Below are 16,878 nucleotides of genomic sequence, written 5' to 3' on the forward strand. Positions count from 1 at the left end.
AAAAAATGAAACAATTCCATCTTCACAAAGAGAAACATTTCAACTAACTACCTCAATACTTCTAAAGGAAAAAGGAAAAAAAATGTTCTTTCAACCGAAAATAATTTTTGATCTTCAAACAGAATCTGCAACACTGGTAAGTTCTACTTATTTCAGGGCAATTACAGTGCAGGAACTAGCTCACAAATAGATTTTCTCCAAATAACATCCTTATTTTTTGATACTCATTGAAATTCTTTAGACTGGAATTCTCCAAACACAACTTTCCCTTTCTTAATAATAGTTTACTTCTATTCAGGTAAAGCTAAAACCAGGAAGGTAGAACTGAAGGCAGAGCCACCACAGGACTTTGGAAGCCCAGCCCTGAGTACAGTACTGATTCATCCAGGGCAGATAAATTGTGCAAGTCCAGAACAACTCTCCGCCGCATGTATGTCATCCAGGTAGACTCAGTACCACTGCAATCTAGAGTGGCTCTAAACCTCAACTTTGTTTTTGTACACAGGCAGTTTATCCAAGGAGATTTTTCTTCTGATGGAGGGGAAAAGATGAATGTGCCACCAGTTTGTCACAGAGCCCCAGAGATTGACTGAGAAGCCAGCAGTGTGATCTAACTTCTAGCAGCACACCTCACTGACTGGGGCAAGCCACCCAGATGATAAACCCTTGAGGTTAGAAGGAAAGTTCAGGACAGTTCTCATTCAAACAGGCATTACATAAGTCTACCTTTGGGTAGCTGAAGCGCTGCCAGCAGAGAGGAGTTGCCTGTGTTATTTCCTCCTTCCCTGCACTTTTTGAGAAGAGGACATCCGACACTTGGCTGGGGAATGTCAAGCTTTTCGGGCAGGTGGATCCCTCCCCTGGTTAGGAAGAGCCCTCTTTCAGCTGTGCTGCGGGTTTGGTCTGCTGGGGAACAGGGACTCTCCTCCAGATACCAAAGTATTTCCTTTAACTACCTAAACATGGTTGCTCTTGCAAGTTGGGTGGTACAGTACAATATGACAGCACTTCTTTTTAAGTCGCAACACTCTACATAATACAGATCCCCAGAGAGATCTGAGTGCTGCATTTTATTGCACTTTAAAAACCCTGTGCTAATAAACTCCAGTCTCGTATAAACTACATAGACAGAAGTGCTCTGCCCATGCAATCTGCCTGCCCAGTAGAAAACGTGTGTTATTCTGAAAAAGTCCACAGCTTAAGGTTCCTCATTGGAGTGGTACCAATGAAAGGAAGAGCTGTGTTAACCTTTCTTTCCTTGGAAAATAAGGGCATCACAAAATATGCCAGATATAATAACTCATGGACTTATGGTTCCAGTGTTCTTGTATAGTTTCTTTTGTTTGCAAATTACATTCTCTACCTGGTTTATTCTAAAAACATTCCCTGCAGATTCTTTTTTTATTCTTTCCTCAAAACAACAATGTCCCCAAAAGGCTTCAGAATTTGCTTTTTAAATTTTAAATTAGCATGAAAGCTTCTTTTTGTCTTCTGGAAATTTCTGCCATTTCACATTATAACCAACTCATACAATTAGATCAAATCTAAACTGGAAAATTCAATTATCTATCCTCTTATATTTTGCAGTTAAGCAGCTTTTCTGAAGGCTAAACTCCTACCTCACAAGAAAATAAGTTACCTGAAAGGCTAGCAGTTCTGAAATAAAATAAGAAATGGGAGAGCAGGCTGAGGGTATGGTACTGGCCTTAATGTTTTCAGTTTTGCGTCCCAGATCTTGCTGACTCAGAAAAACACGGCTGCCCATCTTGTCAGTGAAGCTTGCCATAGCCTTCCTTCCTTATCTATTGGGATAATATTGTGTTACCTTCTCACAGCAGTCAGCTTATCTGACGTCTTTCACTCGTGTCTCCTTCCTAGGCTCAGATTAATCAGATTACATTCTGTTCCTCTCTCCTTCCTTTCTTGCATGCATCCAAATCCCCTTTCTCGTCTTCAAGATGGCCCTTGCGATCAGTGGGGACTTTCCAGCACATGGTCCCCAGTGCAATGCTCCACTTGGCTGGCAGCGATATGGATTTCATCAAGAAGATGCTGATTTCGTGGCTCAGCTCTGGCCCAGTTGTGTTTTCTGTGCTTCTGTTCCCCAAGAAGACCTTTCTCATTCAGAAGATTGGAGGGCAACAGAAGGACTTTGAAAATCGGTTTCCCAGCTTCTAGCTAGAACCAAATCTCCTCCAACGCAGAGAAAAGAAAGGAAAGGATTTCTCTAATAAGTTCATAAAACTCTATTAAACAGCAGCCAGCATTTAGGTCCATTACTATAATTCTCAGGTAGTTTATTTAGTTTCCCTTACTGTCATGCATTCAGTTACTAAAAACTTTCCATGATGTGCTCAGCACCTTTCCCTCGTTAGCAGACCAGCATCCCTCACTGTGTGCAGACCTCTGCAACGTGCAGATCTCACGAGGGCTCAGCTCTTTTCTTTTGCACCTGCTCTGATTATTCTCCTTCAACTCCAACAGGCATTCAGATATTAATATCATTGTTTGTGAACGGTAAATCCATAAACACCTGGAGACGAAGGGAAATGCTGTTCAGGATATACTAACCCAGCAAATGAACTGCATAACCCTTCCTTCCCTCCTCTGCTATGGTTACACTTATCCTGGCATAAGGAGTACATCTAATATCTTTACATGTATAAAGTTATTCCTGTGTGGGAAAGGAAATCAATTTCATACCCTTACAATCAAATCCTCCCCAAGGTGTTTACTGTATGACTCTCTATATAAAAAAATCATCCTTCCCAGATGAACCGTGCAGCAGTAAAGCCCTGATGGGTAGAAAAGGCTGAATGAGAAATAAATAAGCATACCTGAAAGCCTGTATCACGACCTGGCCCAAATGTTTGCTGTTTGCTGCAGGTGGAATCTGCTCTCAGGAATGGGTCAGATTTATGTGTATTCTTGTCTTCAGTCGGAGCACGGCCCCGCTGCAAGCCTCCCCCGGGCAGGAGGTCAGCAGGCCACCCCGAACCCGGAGGTCTGTGCCACCAGCTCCTCTTCCCTGCCTTTGCTCAGCACTGCTTCCACAGCTAATAAAAGCTCTTACTCTGCATTCCTGCTCTAACCCCTACAGGGCTACAAAAAAAACCTCAGGGCCTCTATGAAAGGATTTCCCTTCTAATGACCGTCCCTCTTGATTAAAGGACAATGACAAAAACATGGATTTTTGCAAATCACAAAAACCTTGGGTCTTAGTTTATTTTCATGGTCCATGAAATGTCAAGAAACCGCATTTCAGGACAGATATAGTGGGGTTCATCTTCTGTAATGTGAGGCATCTAACGTTAGATGTCTAAATCTAAGTTGGGCATACTGGCTTTCTGTATAGTCAAAGGAGAGAAAGGATGGTTCCTCTCGTCTTCTTTAGTTGCCCATCTATGGAAAAGATCCATCACCACCTGCAAATAAGTTTTTCTGTATAAAAGGACTCTACAATGAGGTGGTAAGCCTTAGACAGATAACTTTTGGACATTGACAATCAGGACAGAGTAGTTACATCAGCCATGTATGGCAGCAAATAAGAGATCCCAGAGCTCTGGTTCAAGATCACCATCACTGTTCACGTGTTGGTGTACCCTGGCACAGTTTTGACCTGTACCAGCTATCACTACACCATCCGATGTCAGCACACTGTTAGGGGGTAGCACAGGTCAGGGACCAGCCCCAACAAATAGTAGGGATAAGGTGAGGCTTTTAGGGAGGAGAAGAAGAAAGATAATTTAGCCGTACGAACTCATGCACATCACGAGAATTGGCCAGCAGCCTGTGGTCTGTTTAATTTGCTAATGAAGGCATAGCCAAAGAGCTCCTTCTTTCTTTGTGTTTCCCATGCATGTTGTTTCTGTGGGACAGGGATCTGCCCTGTCCCTGCTCAGAGAAGCGACCCACATTTTAAAGCAGGACCTTTCTTTTCCTAAATGCTGGTGCTGAGAGGATGAAATTCAGCCAGCCATTCTCTTACTTCTCCGGTGAGACACTTTCAGTAAGATATCAAGGACTTTTTCTAGATAAGAAAGCTGTCTAGAGTATATCAGAAAGGATGTGCTTTGACCAAAATCCCAAGCTGATTCAGGCATTTCTTATTCTGTCCTGACCTAGTCATAAAGCAGCTATAACACAGGGTTGCACATAATTTTTCAAAAATTTATTTCTCATTCCCAGTGAAAGAAGGACTAAAGGGGTTCCAGAAAATGTAGAACATACTTGAAAATAAGTCCTTTTCAATTAGCACAAGCTGGTAACCCCTCAAACTGAAGGCACCAAACCTGTTGCTCCCCACTTACAAATCTTTATCAATACATGGTGACAATTCATGCTTAGATTATGAAAAAAATCAGTTCCCTATTGCAGGGATGGGATGGGCAGCTGTTTGAGAGACATTTTTCTTTTCTTTCCATCTCTTTTTTTTAATTGATTTGCAGCTCTTTGATGATAGGTGGATTAATTGTTTGGTGAGAAAAGCAAAAGGCATTTATTTACATTTATAATCACAATTTTAATCATTCATGCCATTAAAAAATGTCACTGTTAGTCAATTTTATGGTTTTTACTCTGGTATTTTATTTCAGCATGAAGTGTTAAAATGTTAGTACTTCTCATTACTGACATTATTTTGCTCAGAATTTTTTGTTTTCTTTCGCTCTCACTGTGCCTAAAATCCAATTTACAACCTGCTAAAGGCCTCATAAGATTTTTATGGATTATTTCCTGAAATCACATTAATCTAGCTCCTGTTACTTTGCACTAATTTCACCTACTATTGTATGAAGTAACTAAATTTGATTGCTTGGAAATGATCCCCTAGAGACTTCTTCATGAAGCGAGAAAAAGAAAAAAAAAGTAACCCTACCTTGATGAGGTTATAAATGTGGTGGGAAAAACAGGCCTATAAATTCACAGTACGTGGACCCTTATCAAGAGCAATTTCAAATGATGATAATCAGAGATCTTCAAACTTTCAAATAAGATATAGATCAGGGCTTGGATTGATTGTATTTGGCTTTGCCTCAGCTACCTCAAGAAGTCAGCCTTATTTGGCTTCAACAAGTGATACACTATTTATCACTGTTTTAACAAGACGGGTAAGTTGCCCAAAAGCTTAACAGCTGCACCCTGGTTCATTAGAACAGCAGTTCAACCAATATTAACTACGCTGGGCATCAGCTATCAATTAGATGTGTCCCTTATTTTAGGGACAGTCTGCAGATAACAGTGCAAGCCATCAGAGAAAAAGAGGTTTAAAAACAATGAAGAAGCCTGGTCTCTCTGGCATATTGTGCTGTCTACTCCGTTTGTTTACATGATAAAAAATTCATCTCCTCTAAGCCTTGTAACTGGGTAGTTTAAGAGCAGCAGGTATGTTTGAGATAGAGCAATTCAATGTAATTGCTCAGGGTTGTAAGAAAAGTTATCTAACTTTCAAGTGGGCTGTGTCTGATGCACGCATGGCTTCCCAGACATAGTGAAGCTTTCATGCAATTGGCAGGCCAGTGCTCCTTGGAAATGGGGATTCATTCACACTGAGTGCAGTCAGGAGATAAAGTACAGACTAGGGTCTTCGATTTCTTAAGATCCAGACCAAGCTTCAGCAGGTTGCCATTAGGACTCCAACAGGCTGTTTCCTGGTGCTGCAAACTCCCATGTGCAAAGTCTTCCTGGCCTCTATGTTGCAGCAAGCAGAGACAGGTTTTTGGCTGCCGCCCCAACTTGCCCATGCTGGGCCGTGCTCTGGTCCCTCAGGAGCAGCAGTGTGACCACAGCACTGGGAAGGGTTGAGTTTTCTGTTCCTCAATCAATGCTGAAGCTGAGTCAGTTCTAGTGTGGACCCTGGACTTATCCCAGCCAGGAAGTACTTTTTCTTAAAATCCTTTTAATTTTTGTTGCTTGGAGTAGACGTTTTCTGCTGTCAGATGTACCCCAACTAACCCAGGATAACGACACTGAAATTTTCTAATCTAGCCTACCTTAATGGTACCTGGGATCAGAGTCTGCCCCTCCTCTGCCTCATACTTGACACTTAGAAATGCTCTTTCCTAAGTAGTGTAGGATCAGTGCCACATAGGGGAAGATTTCTGAAGGAGTTATCATGCAGCATCTCCCATCTACAGATCTATATAGCAGGGCAGTAGGCAAAACAAAAGATGTGTTTCTGGTTTAAACCAGTATGGTAATTTTTAATTTAGAAAATGCTGGTCTTAAAGTATTAGCTTCCTAGATGGCAAGAGCAAAATGTGTGCCTTTACAGACAATGCATTTCTTCTTGAAATACAGTTGTACCTATACACTTGGACAGTCTTGTCACTGAGGTTTTGACCACAAATTTCCCGGCACTGTAAAGTCATTTAGAGCTAGATCCCCCAAAGGGGTTGTCCTTTATACATCCTTAGTCTTATCCTTTATGGCTAAGTGATCAGAGCACTTGCACACAACATGTAAGATATATTTTACCCCTCAGCCCCAGGGGAATCAAACTCAAACCTTCCACTTTGCAGGAAACTGATCTCAAGTCTAGGCTGTGGGCTAAATTCGAAGAAAGGATGGGAAGAGAAGGGCTCTGCGAAGCCTTCCTGCTGAAGCTGCCCCGTTTTGCGTGACATACTTAACCATTCCTTGAACCGGAGAAAAAAGATAGCATGCAAAGAGGAACCACTTCAAGAGGACAGGCTAAGTGTCCCCCACCCCAAGAATAGTCCATAGGCTGGTGGTTACGGCACTCTCCAAGGAAGTATGGGGTGCGAGTTTACAGCCCCTCAGGCAGAGGAAGGAACTGAACTTGGGTCACCCACATCCTGAATGAGTGTACTAACCACTGAGCTGAATAATAAATAATAATGAAAAGGAGCACTGTCCCACAGCAGCTCTCTTCTAAAAGGGAAAAAGATCTCTGCTCTGTTTTTCAAAGCAGATCTATTCTTAGGCTCCTCACTCCAGAAAGCTAAAGGCTGTGTCGGAGTTTGAACAGAGGACAGCACGCTTCTAGCCCAAACCCAGGACTCGCAATAACCAGCTAGCCTCAGCCTTTTTTGCCAGTTAACAAAATGGGTCTGTGGCTGTTTGAGATTCCACTCTGAAGCCCCAACTCTTTTTATTTATATAAGCAGTTTGGGTCTCTAATTTGGAGTTATACATTCACTTAATAAGCAGGTGCATGGGATCTTGGTGCAGCAACAGCGAACGCAGCAGTGCTCACAACCTTTGGTGGTTGCTTTCATCTCCGGCCTGCGGTCTGGTACATATTTAGGTGCTTAACTCTCAGTGACTCCTTTCTCACTCTACAAACTGGTCCTACCAGAATTACCCTGCTTCACTAGCCACTGTGAGATGCTCAGGTATTCACAGAAAAAGGGAATTACTATCCTCCTAAAACATGGGAGAACTGTGTGTGCATTGTGTGCTGTGTTTCCAAAGGCCATTTAGGACTTCCTTATTTATATTTTTATTTTTTAATATAGTCCTCATTGTTCACCATAAACATTCCCCGTTCCCAGAGGCTGGGTTATTTTAGAAAGGAACAGAAAAGGCAAATTGTCTTACTTCTGAGATTTCCAGTAATCAGTTTATCACACATTCATAAATCAAGACATTTACTGTGAAGAAAGTTTAAGAAATACAAAGTACAATTACATGCAACTGCATATTTCCAAACACCCTGGCGTTTGAATATTCAAAAGCTACTTCTTGTTCTTCTATTTCTTGCCAATAGACGAAATGCTGAGTCTTTATTAGGAGTGTTTATGGTAAAATAAGCATATGACATTATCTCCTGTCTGATCAAACAGAGTAAACATACTACTTTAAAATGTCAGAGATCTATTTCTGCAGCTTCCAGTAGTTATTGTTGTAAACAAGGGATTGCTGTATTTGCCCATAGCTTAGCCAGAGAGTTAATGTTTCCTATTAAACTTTTTCTTCTTTCTTTCCTAGACCATTTTGTACTACCACACCCAGCTGCTAACATCTGGCTCCAAGCAGTGACACCAGCTGATGAGAAATGGCATTCCTGCAGCTTTTCTTTCTGAAGACTCATCCAGAGGTGGCTGTTATCCAGCAGACAACACACTACACAGCTGAATGTCAGTGTCTAGAGTCCCACTGGTCAAAAGTTCCTAGAGGAGTTATTCACACCAAACTGTGCAAGATAAAGATTTGGGAATCTGATTCTCAGAACTGTGTTTCTACAAATCAGCAAGCTCCTCTGGCCAGTCACCTCAAACACTGTGTCACCCAGCTGATGTACGGACTGAATCATTTGGACATCCAGTCTGAAGCACAAGACAAATAGTGATTACTAACTCAGACTGGTCTCCTGGCACAAACTGTGAATGTGCCAGTGGCAGCTCTGTGTTTGAAATCAGCAAGGATGACAGCAATCCAACTCTGACACTGCTTTATGTAATCTGGCATGGCACGGAGCCTCCACTTCTCCACCCAGTAACACTGGGGCAGCTTCTGGAGAGGAAAACTCTCACCCTTCAGAGCTGGGCTGGTAACACTACCAGACGAGAGAATAACACTGAGTTTTAAATATTAAAATTTTAAAATTTTAATTAGAAATCATAATTAATTGATATTTAATACATTTAATTATAAATATAAATTATTAATATTTTAATAATAACTTGCAGTCAACAGACTTTATCACAGGATGTCAAAACACTTTATAGATAAAACCCAACTAAACCTCCCATTATCCACCTATGCGATACTTCCCAGTGGCTGCTCTCAGGGTGTTTTATGAGAGGCAAGTACCTGCCATCATTGTTATAAGTGAAGAAACTGCAGAACAAGGAAGTAAAGCACCTTGTTTGCATTCTCTCAGAAAATCAGGGCTAAGCTAAGAAAAGATCCTAAGTGTCTCAATACGTAACCTATTGCTATATGCAGCAAATCACTGTATTGCTTGAGTAACAACGAACCGTTTCCAGAAGGTTGCCCTCCAAACTAATGCTGAGGCCATAACCGAAGCAGGTTTTGAAATCAGCCTGACTTCAGGGTATGGTACGTCTGTACAACCTTTTTCAGTCAGACCTACGCCTGCCTCAAGCCAGCTGGATGCAAGCAAGTGCTGGTCCAAAAGCTGCAAAGCTTCATTAGTTTGGGGCTGTTTCTCTGCAAAACTTACTGTAACTGCTCGCCTTCCAGGCAGGGGATGGCTGACATTCAGCTGGCTGTGTGTGAAGGGGGAAGGGGCACAGGTGTGCCTGCAAACGACCAAGCAGCCATATCCCTCGCTCGGTATTGCACATCTGTGAATCTCAATGCAGACTTAGCAAGGACACTTCAGAATTCAATATTTTGGGCGCCAAATCTGAAGCTGAAAACGTGACTCGAATACAGCCTTTACCTGAGCAAGCAGACTATGACCAGTTAGTAGCCATGCCCAGACAGTGTATAAAAAGTATTACAGCAGGTATGTGCCAGAGCAAGGACCTGAGCAATACGACCCTGGAAGATTTTTCCTGTATTGCCCACCTATTTATCTCCCTATAGTCAAGGTACTTGAAATACTTTAAAGTTAAATTTTAAGTTTCTAAGCCAGTTTTTTCTTTCTAGATGTCCAGTTCAACACCCAATTTACATGATGAGTTACAGGTTCTTCTGGACAGGAACTAACCCTCAGTCCTGTTCATATGGGAACAAACAAAGCAGCACCCAATACTTAAACTATAGGTACTCAGTAGCAAAAAGGGGAGTCTTAAAACTGAAGGCACTACTCTGCATTTACCTTAATGTCAATTAAACTACATGAGAGGTAAAAAAGATGTTACTAAAATGTATTCCCTTCTTAAGGCCTTTTAACCTAGAACCAGCTTCTTGTCCACGCGGTCACGTTTCAGCTCTGACTCACTTTCTTCAGGTACCTGTGTCTCTGTGGATTAACATGGGATATGAAGGCAATTACACTCCTACCTTAGGTAGTTCAGTTAAGTACCTAAGACTAGGTAGGATGAATCACAGACCCTTGTGTAAACACCTAAAAGCAGAGGTTACTTTACAAGGTTTGGCTGTAAGTGCCTCTGTCATAAACTCCTCAAAAATCCTTGAAAGAGCAAAGTAAATCCATAATGCAACTCCTCATGGCACAACATTGCCCTAATTCTCCCTGTCCCACAGCATTATCCTTAATGACACTGATGTGAATTCATTTTTTTTCTACTTGATTTTGACAGACTGTCTCTATAATAGTCATCTTTAATCTATTTTTTCAGATGCCGGTAAAGATAGATGAGTTCATAAGGGTAAATAACCTGTGTTTTAAATAAAGTGTTCTGAAAGCCAACGGCCAAAGCTATCTATGAACTTTGCAATCATAAAAGCTTTCTTTGGAACAGATTGGAGACAAAATATTTCATTTGCTTTGTTAATGTCCTTTCATTTGAGTCATAATTATATCCAAACTGCAGCTTCTGAGGGCCACACAGAATAATACAAATGCTTTTGTTTCCCTGGATTCATGTTCTGTTGTTTCCATTCCCATTGCAATCCTGGTTACATGAATGAGGAATCTGAATGCAAAGGCATGCAGTATTCTGGGAATTATAATAAGAAGCTGAAAAGCTTTGATGTTTTTTTCTGAAGCCTGTAGTCTGATTCGCTATTCTTTCCCCGCTCTACCTTGGACCATAGCTTTCCTTGGTCCTTGTGGAAGCTATAGAGCACCCTCCAGATCTGAAGTACCAGAGAGATGTTACCGTGTAAACACATCACACAACCAACTTGAGCCATCTTACCTGAAACTGTTATGCCCCAGAGAAGTCATTTCCCCAAATGAACAGGACCTTGCTAAGCCTGGGTTTCACAAGGTGCTGCACTAACTTCTCACAGTGAATCACTAAAAGGGACAGTGGGTCCATGCCTTATTTGCTAAATTCCTCCAGTCTGAAGTTAAAACCTTCCCTTCATTTTTACGCATTCTGTCAGCAGTTAACAGTGATATTCTAGCTTAATAGCTAGGGTGTAATGTAGGCACAAATTAAACAAAGGGAAAATACAGAGGACCTGGGGAAGTCCTTGATGAAAAATAGAAAACATGAAGGTTCAGAAACTTTTGCAAAATTTAGACCCTGATCCAGATCCAGAATGATTAGTGTCTCGCGTGTAACATGGGGATACAAAGGTTGAAACTAATCCTGAGAATATTAACATCATGACATAACCTTTGCAGCTGAAATGTCCTTTCTCAGTAGGCTGTAGAATTCCCTGCTTCAAGGTAATACTGAGAACATCAACTTACAAGCTTTGCCTTAGTCCTCAGGACCCACTCTTAAATGATAGCTATCCTGACTAAAGAGGAGCACAGATTTGATCCAAGACAGCTATGATGTTTCTAAAAAAAAAGGAAATTCTGTTCTACTGTATGAAGCAGTAAGAATAAGGGAACACCATAACTTGAATCAGAGCTGATATACAGTAAATTATTTCCAAGAAACACTCAGAAAGCTTTTCATGTAAAATCAACAGACATTATCACAGTCTAGCTATAATATAACACATTTCTAACATCAAATTCTAGTAGTGTAAAAATAAATAGAATAACCAAATTAGTAAGACCACAACCATAATTCAGTTTGAGAAAATAATTGTAACCAACTAGACAGTGTTGCCTAAAATCGTCTCTCCGGTGTTTTAAATTGGTACCTCATGTTTCTTCTCTGATAGCAGCCTGGATTCAGAAATTCTTTTCACCCTAGACATATTATAAAATATCTCTCTGCATTTGGACATTACTGATACAGGCCAATTCTCCTGTCCACACTGCAGGAATCGTGAATATTCTGCAAGTGGAAATCGTGGTGATAACAACCAGAGCCCAGTGCAGGGGATGAGAACAGAATATGCAATTGAGATCTGCAGTGCAGATAAGCTTTCTGCACTGAGAACAGAAGATGTGAATTTTACCCATACATCAAAAACGTGCAGTATTCTGAGACTTGCTTATCCTTAAGTGGCACGAAAACACAAAGAGAAGAAAGCCTTTCTGATGTCTGATAATGAGAAACATGGTTGACTTTCAGACCTGAAACTATTTAACACACACACACAAACACACACACACACAAGAGAGCGAGAGAGAGAGAGAAATCTTTGGAAAAAATTTGGAATTAAATGAGAAAAATTACTTATTACCGTAGACATCAACTAATGGATCACATTTATTTTGTGTCAATTTGAAATGGCAGGGGGATTTTAATTATTTTCCTAGCCTTTCTGGTCTGATAATGAGAAACATGGTTGACTTTCAGACCTGAAACTATTTAACACACACACACACAAACACACACACACACACACAAGAGAGCGAGAGAGAGAGAGAAATCTTTGGAAAAAATTTGGAATTAAATGAGAAAAATTACTTATTACCGTAGACATCAACTAATGGATCACATTTATTTTGTGTCAATTTGAAATGGCAGGGGGATTTTAATTATTTTCCTTACTAAGCACATCAAAAAATATTCACTAGAAAACACAGCAAATATGTTATAAACTCATTTAAGCCACAGAGCAGAGAGAAATCTTTGGAAAAAATTTGGAATTAAATGAGAAAAATTACTTATTACCGTAGACATCAACTAATGGATCACATTTATTTTGTGTCAATTTGAAATGGCAGGGGGATTTTAATTATTTTCCTTACTAAGCACATCAAAAAATATTCACTAGAAAACACAGCAAATATGTTATAAACTCATTTAAGCCACAGAGCTCATCAACACTGTTTGCAATTATGAAATCATTTGGGGATATGGTATTTTTTAGAAGGGATTGTTTTGCTCTTAGATGGAAACCACATCATAGTCCTTCAGACATAAATCTTTTATTGTATCTTCAAGAAAGAAACTGGAAATTGTGCAACAAGGCGCCACTGATAAAATATAAGTATCCCCTTGGAGTAATCTGGATGAGCTCATCACTTGGGGAAGATAACAGGGTATGTCATGGTTACAAAACACTGCTTTTCCTTTTCAGTTAGTGGCAGAGGAACACAATGAACGTAGTCCTGTAACAGAACTCTGTGCACAACGTGAAACAAAATACTTAGCTCTTCAAGACTCAGAAACTGCTTCTGAGCCTTGGCATTGATTTACTTGACTTTACAGTTGGAAATATACCCCGTTCGGTGTCAGGTGGACTATTTCCTTTTCTTTCTTTGCAGGTAGAATTAGCATCGTAGCCAAGGGCTGCACATCAAAGCCAAGCAAAAGGAAAATAACGTATGAGGTAAACTAATGTAACGATCTGACAGAACTTGTTTCAGATGTAACCTGTGATGGTCAGAGCCATCAGACTTTGGGAGGCCTCCAGGAAGATTAGTCCTGAGGAGACCTCATTCATCATTTGTTGTCTCTCTTTCGCCCACATGTTCTGTGTACCTGCCTTCCATCCCCATTTGCCAGATTCCATTGCAGAGCTAAGGGATTTTCACCGCTTAAGAGACTCACATACTTATGGGTGACTGAGCCGCTGTCAACACAAACTTTTTCCACTAATAAGCAGTGAAATTTCATGGAACTGATTAACTTGCAACACTTAGTCCTTAATATGGCTGCTAGACCATGAAGGACCATTTTCTGTGACTCTCCAGACCATAGTTTCAGAATCACTGTTGTCTACCATTTCCTCTGTACCTAGTATGCCAAATAAAGGTATGGAAGAAACCCTGCAAATCCTCTGAACACAAGTTAAGGCAGAAGACGCAGACCCAGGTTCTGCACTTTTCCTCTGATTCAGATCTGTTTCAGGAGCAGCAGTTCCCAGCACCACTTCCATCAGTGGCACTGATCGCAGAGGGACCACTCATTGGGAATGATTTGATGAAACAGAACAAAATGGGAGAATTTATTTCACTAGGCTTCACACTAGTATGCAGGTATATTGTACACAGCATTTACCAATGTGACAATTTTCATGCTACATTCAATTTAACTTCAAATGAAATTGCAGCACCTTAAGTGCTATATTGTACATATTATCTGTGTGTATGAACCTGGAGGATGTGCCTTCAGTTTCAAACAGTACTGGAGCCAGTGAGGCCATGAATTCAGCCCTTTCCTCCTCCTGTAAAATAGAAACCTACTAGGCATTGCTGTAATAAAAAACTCTGGTGAAATTTCATTCATTACTTAAACAATCAATATAAATCTGTGATTCTTGGGCCTGGGCTGGGATTGCCACATGATTACAGCAGCAACTTGTCTAGATGACTGCTCCACTGTCACTGTCTCAGATTTGTTAGGCACTGAGGTGACAGTCTTGCCTAGATGGGTGGGAGAGCTTGTACAATTATGACCTGATACACAGCTATCTTATATCTTATATATAATCTTGTACAGTTGTAATCTGTGATACTGACAGTAAGTAAAGATTTAATAAGAAAGAGGCCTAAGACAAAAATTTAAGCAGGGGAAAGCAAATAGAAGTTCTTAGCAAAAAAAAAAAACAAACCCAAACCCCATCACTCCAGATGCAAGTTAGACCTGCCTTGAAATACCAAATACAGTAAGCCCTTCAAAATTTGGCATGATTTCAGAAGCCACATTTAATTCTTGTCCCCATCCTCTTTGTAAAACACCCATTCTGCCTTCAACAGAAGTAAAAAGCCACAGCAGAAATGAGTTACCAACAGGAGACCTGTGCAGTGATAGCAAGAGGGAGGACACAAGGTTACAGCCTTTCATCTGTGCCATTCCTCTTCCTGCTCTCCCAAGAAGCCAGGCAGCCATAAAAGTACCCAAAACTAGAGAACAAAACCAACAGCAACTGTGATTAAGATACATGGAGGACGAAATAAGCCAGATTCTAAGGCAAAAGGTCACCCTATAATAACTGCTGACTCCTGAAGGGTATAAAAGACCCATCAAAAAAACAGTTTGTTGTTGCCAATCAGAAGGTAAAGAAGACTCCGTGGCTGTGTCCTTTGCCATGTCCCTGTCCCTCACGACTAATCCTGACCAGCCTGGCTGGACAGACATACCTTGGTGCTTGGGAGTTTCTCTGATTGAAACGTGAGAGAATACATGTTTGGGGGTGAAAACAGTTTGTTTTAAAATAAATATTACCTTCCTCTCCTATAAGGTCTCTCACTGAGTTTGTCACATCCTATTCTGTTCTAATTAATCCCTGTACCTGACCTGATATTCCTGATAAACTTGCTCTTGCTTCTGATAATAAATAGGCACAAATGCCTGCTTTTAATGTGCAAAAGACAATAGACATTTCCTCTTCCTGATAAACAGCACTGGTATATCAGTTAAACCCTAAAGAATCTTACTGTGTCTAACACTCTTGTGGTAGTAGAATAAATGCAGTTCAGTAATGTGTACTGAAAGCAGATAAAATCAACTCATTGGTATACCACTATTTTAGGGGGATTCTTTGTTTTACACAGATCACCACTAAACAGCAGCTTCCAGAGAAAACAGGTCCATTGCGAATACCTGAGAATTCATCTGTTTGAATTGGAAGTTAGAGCAAGTGAAGCTGTCTACCATAGCAGAGAGAAAATAATCATCCAAGGGACAATGTCCACTTATTTGCCAGTAAAATTCTTCAACCAATGCTGTAACATCAGTTTCTGATTTCTGTTGAGAACCAGTGATATTACCTTCTTCCCTTTGTTAAAACAAAATCTTGCTTCAGTTACAAACATGGTCAAATCCTGACTAGCAAAAGGTGCACCGCATAGTCATCATGTGAGAAACTAGGTTCGCAGATTTCATTTCACAACTATTACTGTTCTAAGTATTGATATTTGTAGTCATCTTGTACTTCTGTTTTCTGGACCTAGCTAAAAGTCAAATCTCCGCTGATTTAAATTATATCCGCACTGCCTGAAACTCCTCACATACAAAGGATACCTAATGCTCAACCTGATAATAGCGCTAGCCACCTCTACAAAGTGTGTTGGAGTTTTCTGAGGAAGAGTTTTCATAAAAGATAGGTGTCTGTTAATATTCCTAACCATTTCTGAATGTGTTCAGACAATACCCAGCTCTTGCAGAACCTAATAGATATCTGTGGTTTAGCTGAAGAGAGGAGTCTCCATGCTTAGTTATAGTGGGCTACAGACACTATTTGCCATCAATGGCTCTATTGCTTTCAGTGTGGGACCTATCACTGCTATACGCCCACCTGTTTTTAATGGACTTTGCTTCTTCTCTGTCAGTGCAGCCAGCCACACTTGGTTTTTGACTTCACTCCAATAGGCAGGACTTATTCCCCACCTTTCAGGGATGTTTCCCCAGAGTAATACACAGGCTGAAATGCAGGAAGGAACATGGACCATGCCTTCAAGAACAAGGATGTTTTGCCTCAGTGTCTGAAGGAAAATGGGTCCCAGAAAACCTAATATACCATATTTGACAATAAAATAGTTGAATTGCCTTGTAGGAGCACAGCTTGCAAAAAGAAATGTAAGAGCATACTATAGTGCAATGTTGTACACTCTTGTTCAAGACATCCATCCAGTGAAGCCTATTTGGGTCTGCCTGAGTTAAAAGGGATGGATTAGACTCTTGTCAGCCTTTTCAGGTCTGCAGTTCAATGATATTGTGTCACTATTAACTCTGGCTCAGGTTATGGCTCAGCTCCATAAGAAACACAAAATCCGTGGGTTTTATTATGAACATTTAAACTTGATGGTTTCCACGCATTGCAGGTAATGGTAAGTTAACCAGTTCCTACTTCTTTCCAGTAAGTTAACCCTACTCTACATGTGGCTTAAATATTACACTGCCTAGAGAACAAAGCACTAGGCATTATTTAGAAACATGTATAAAACAAACTGCCAACAGGTTGAAGAAAAGAATAGGTTCATCCAATGCAGTGAAACTAAAATTGACAGCATGGTGC

Source organism: Aptenodytes forsteri, unplaced genomic scaffold (assembly GCF_000699145.1).
Source record: "Aptenodytes forsteri isolate BGI_AS27 unplaced genomic scaffold, ASM69914v1 Scaffold49, whole genome shotgun sequence".
In the NCBI taxonomy this organism is placed as follows: Eukaryota; Metazoa; Chordata; class Aves; order Sphenisciformes; family Spheniscidae; genus Aptenodytes; species Aptenodytes forsteri.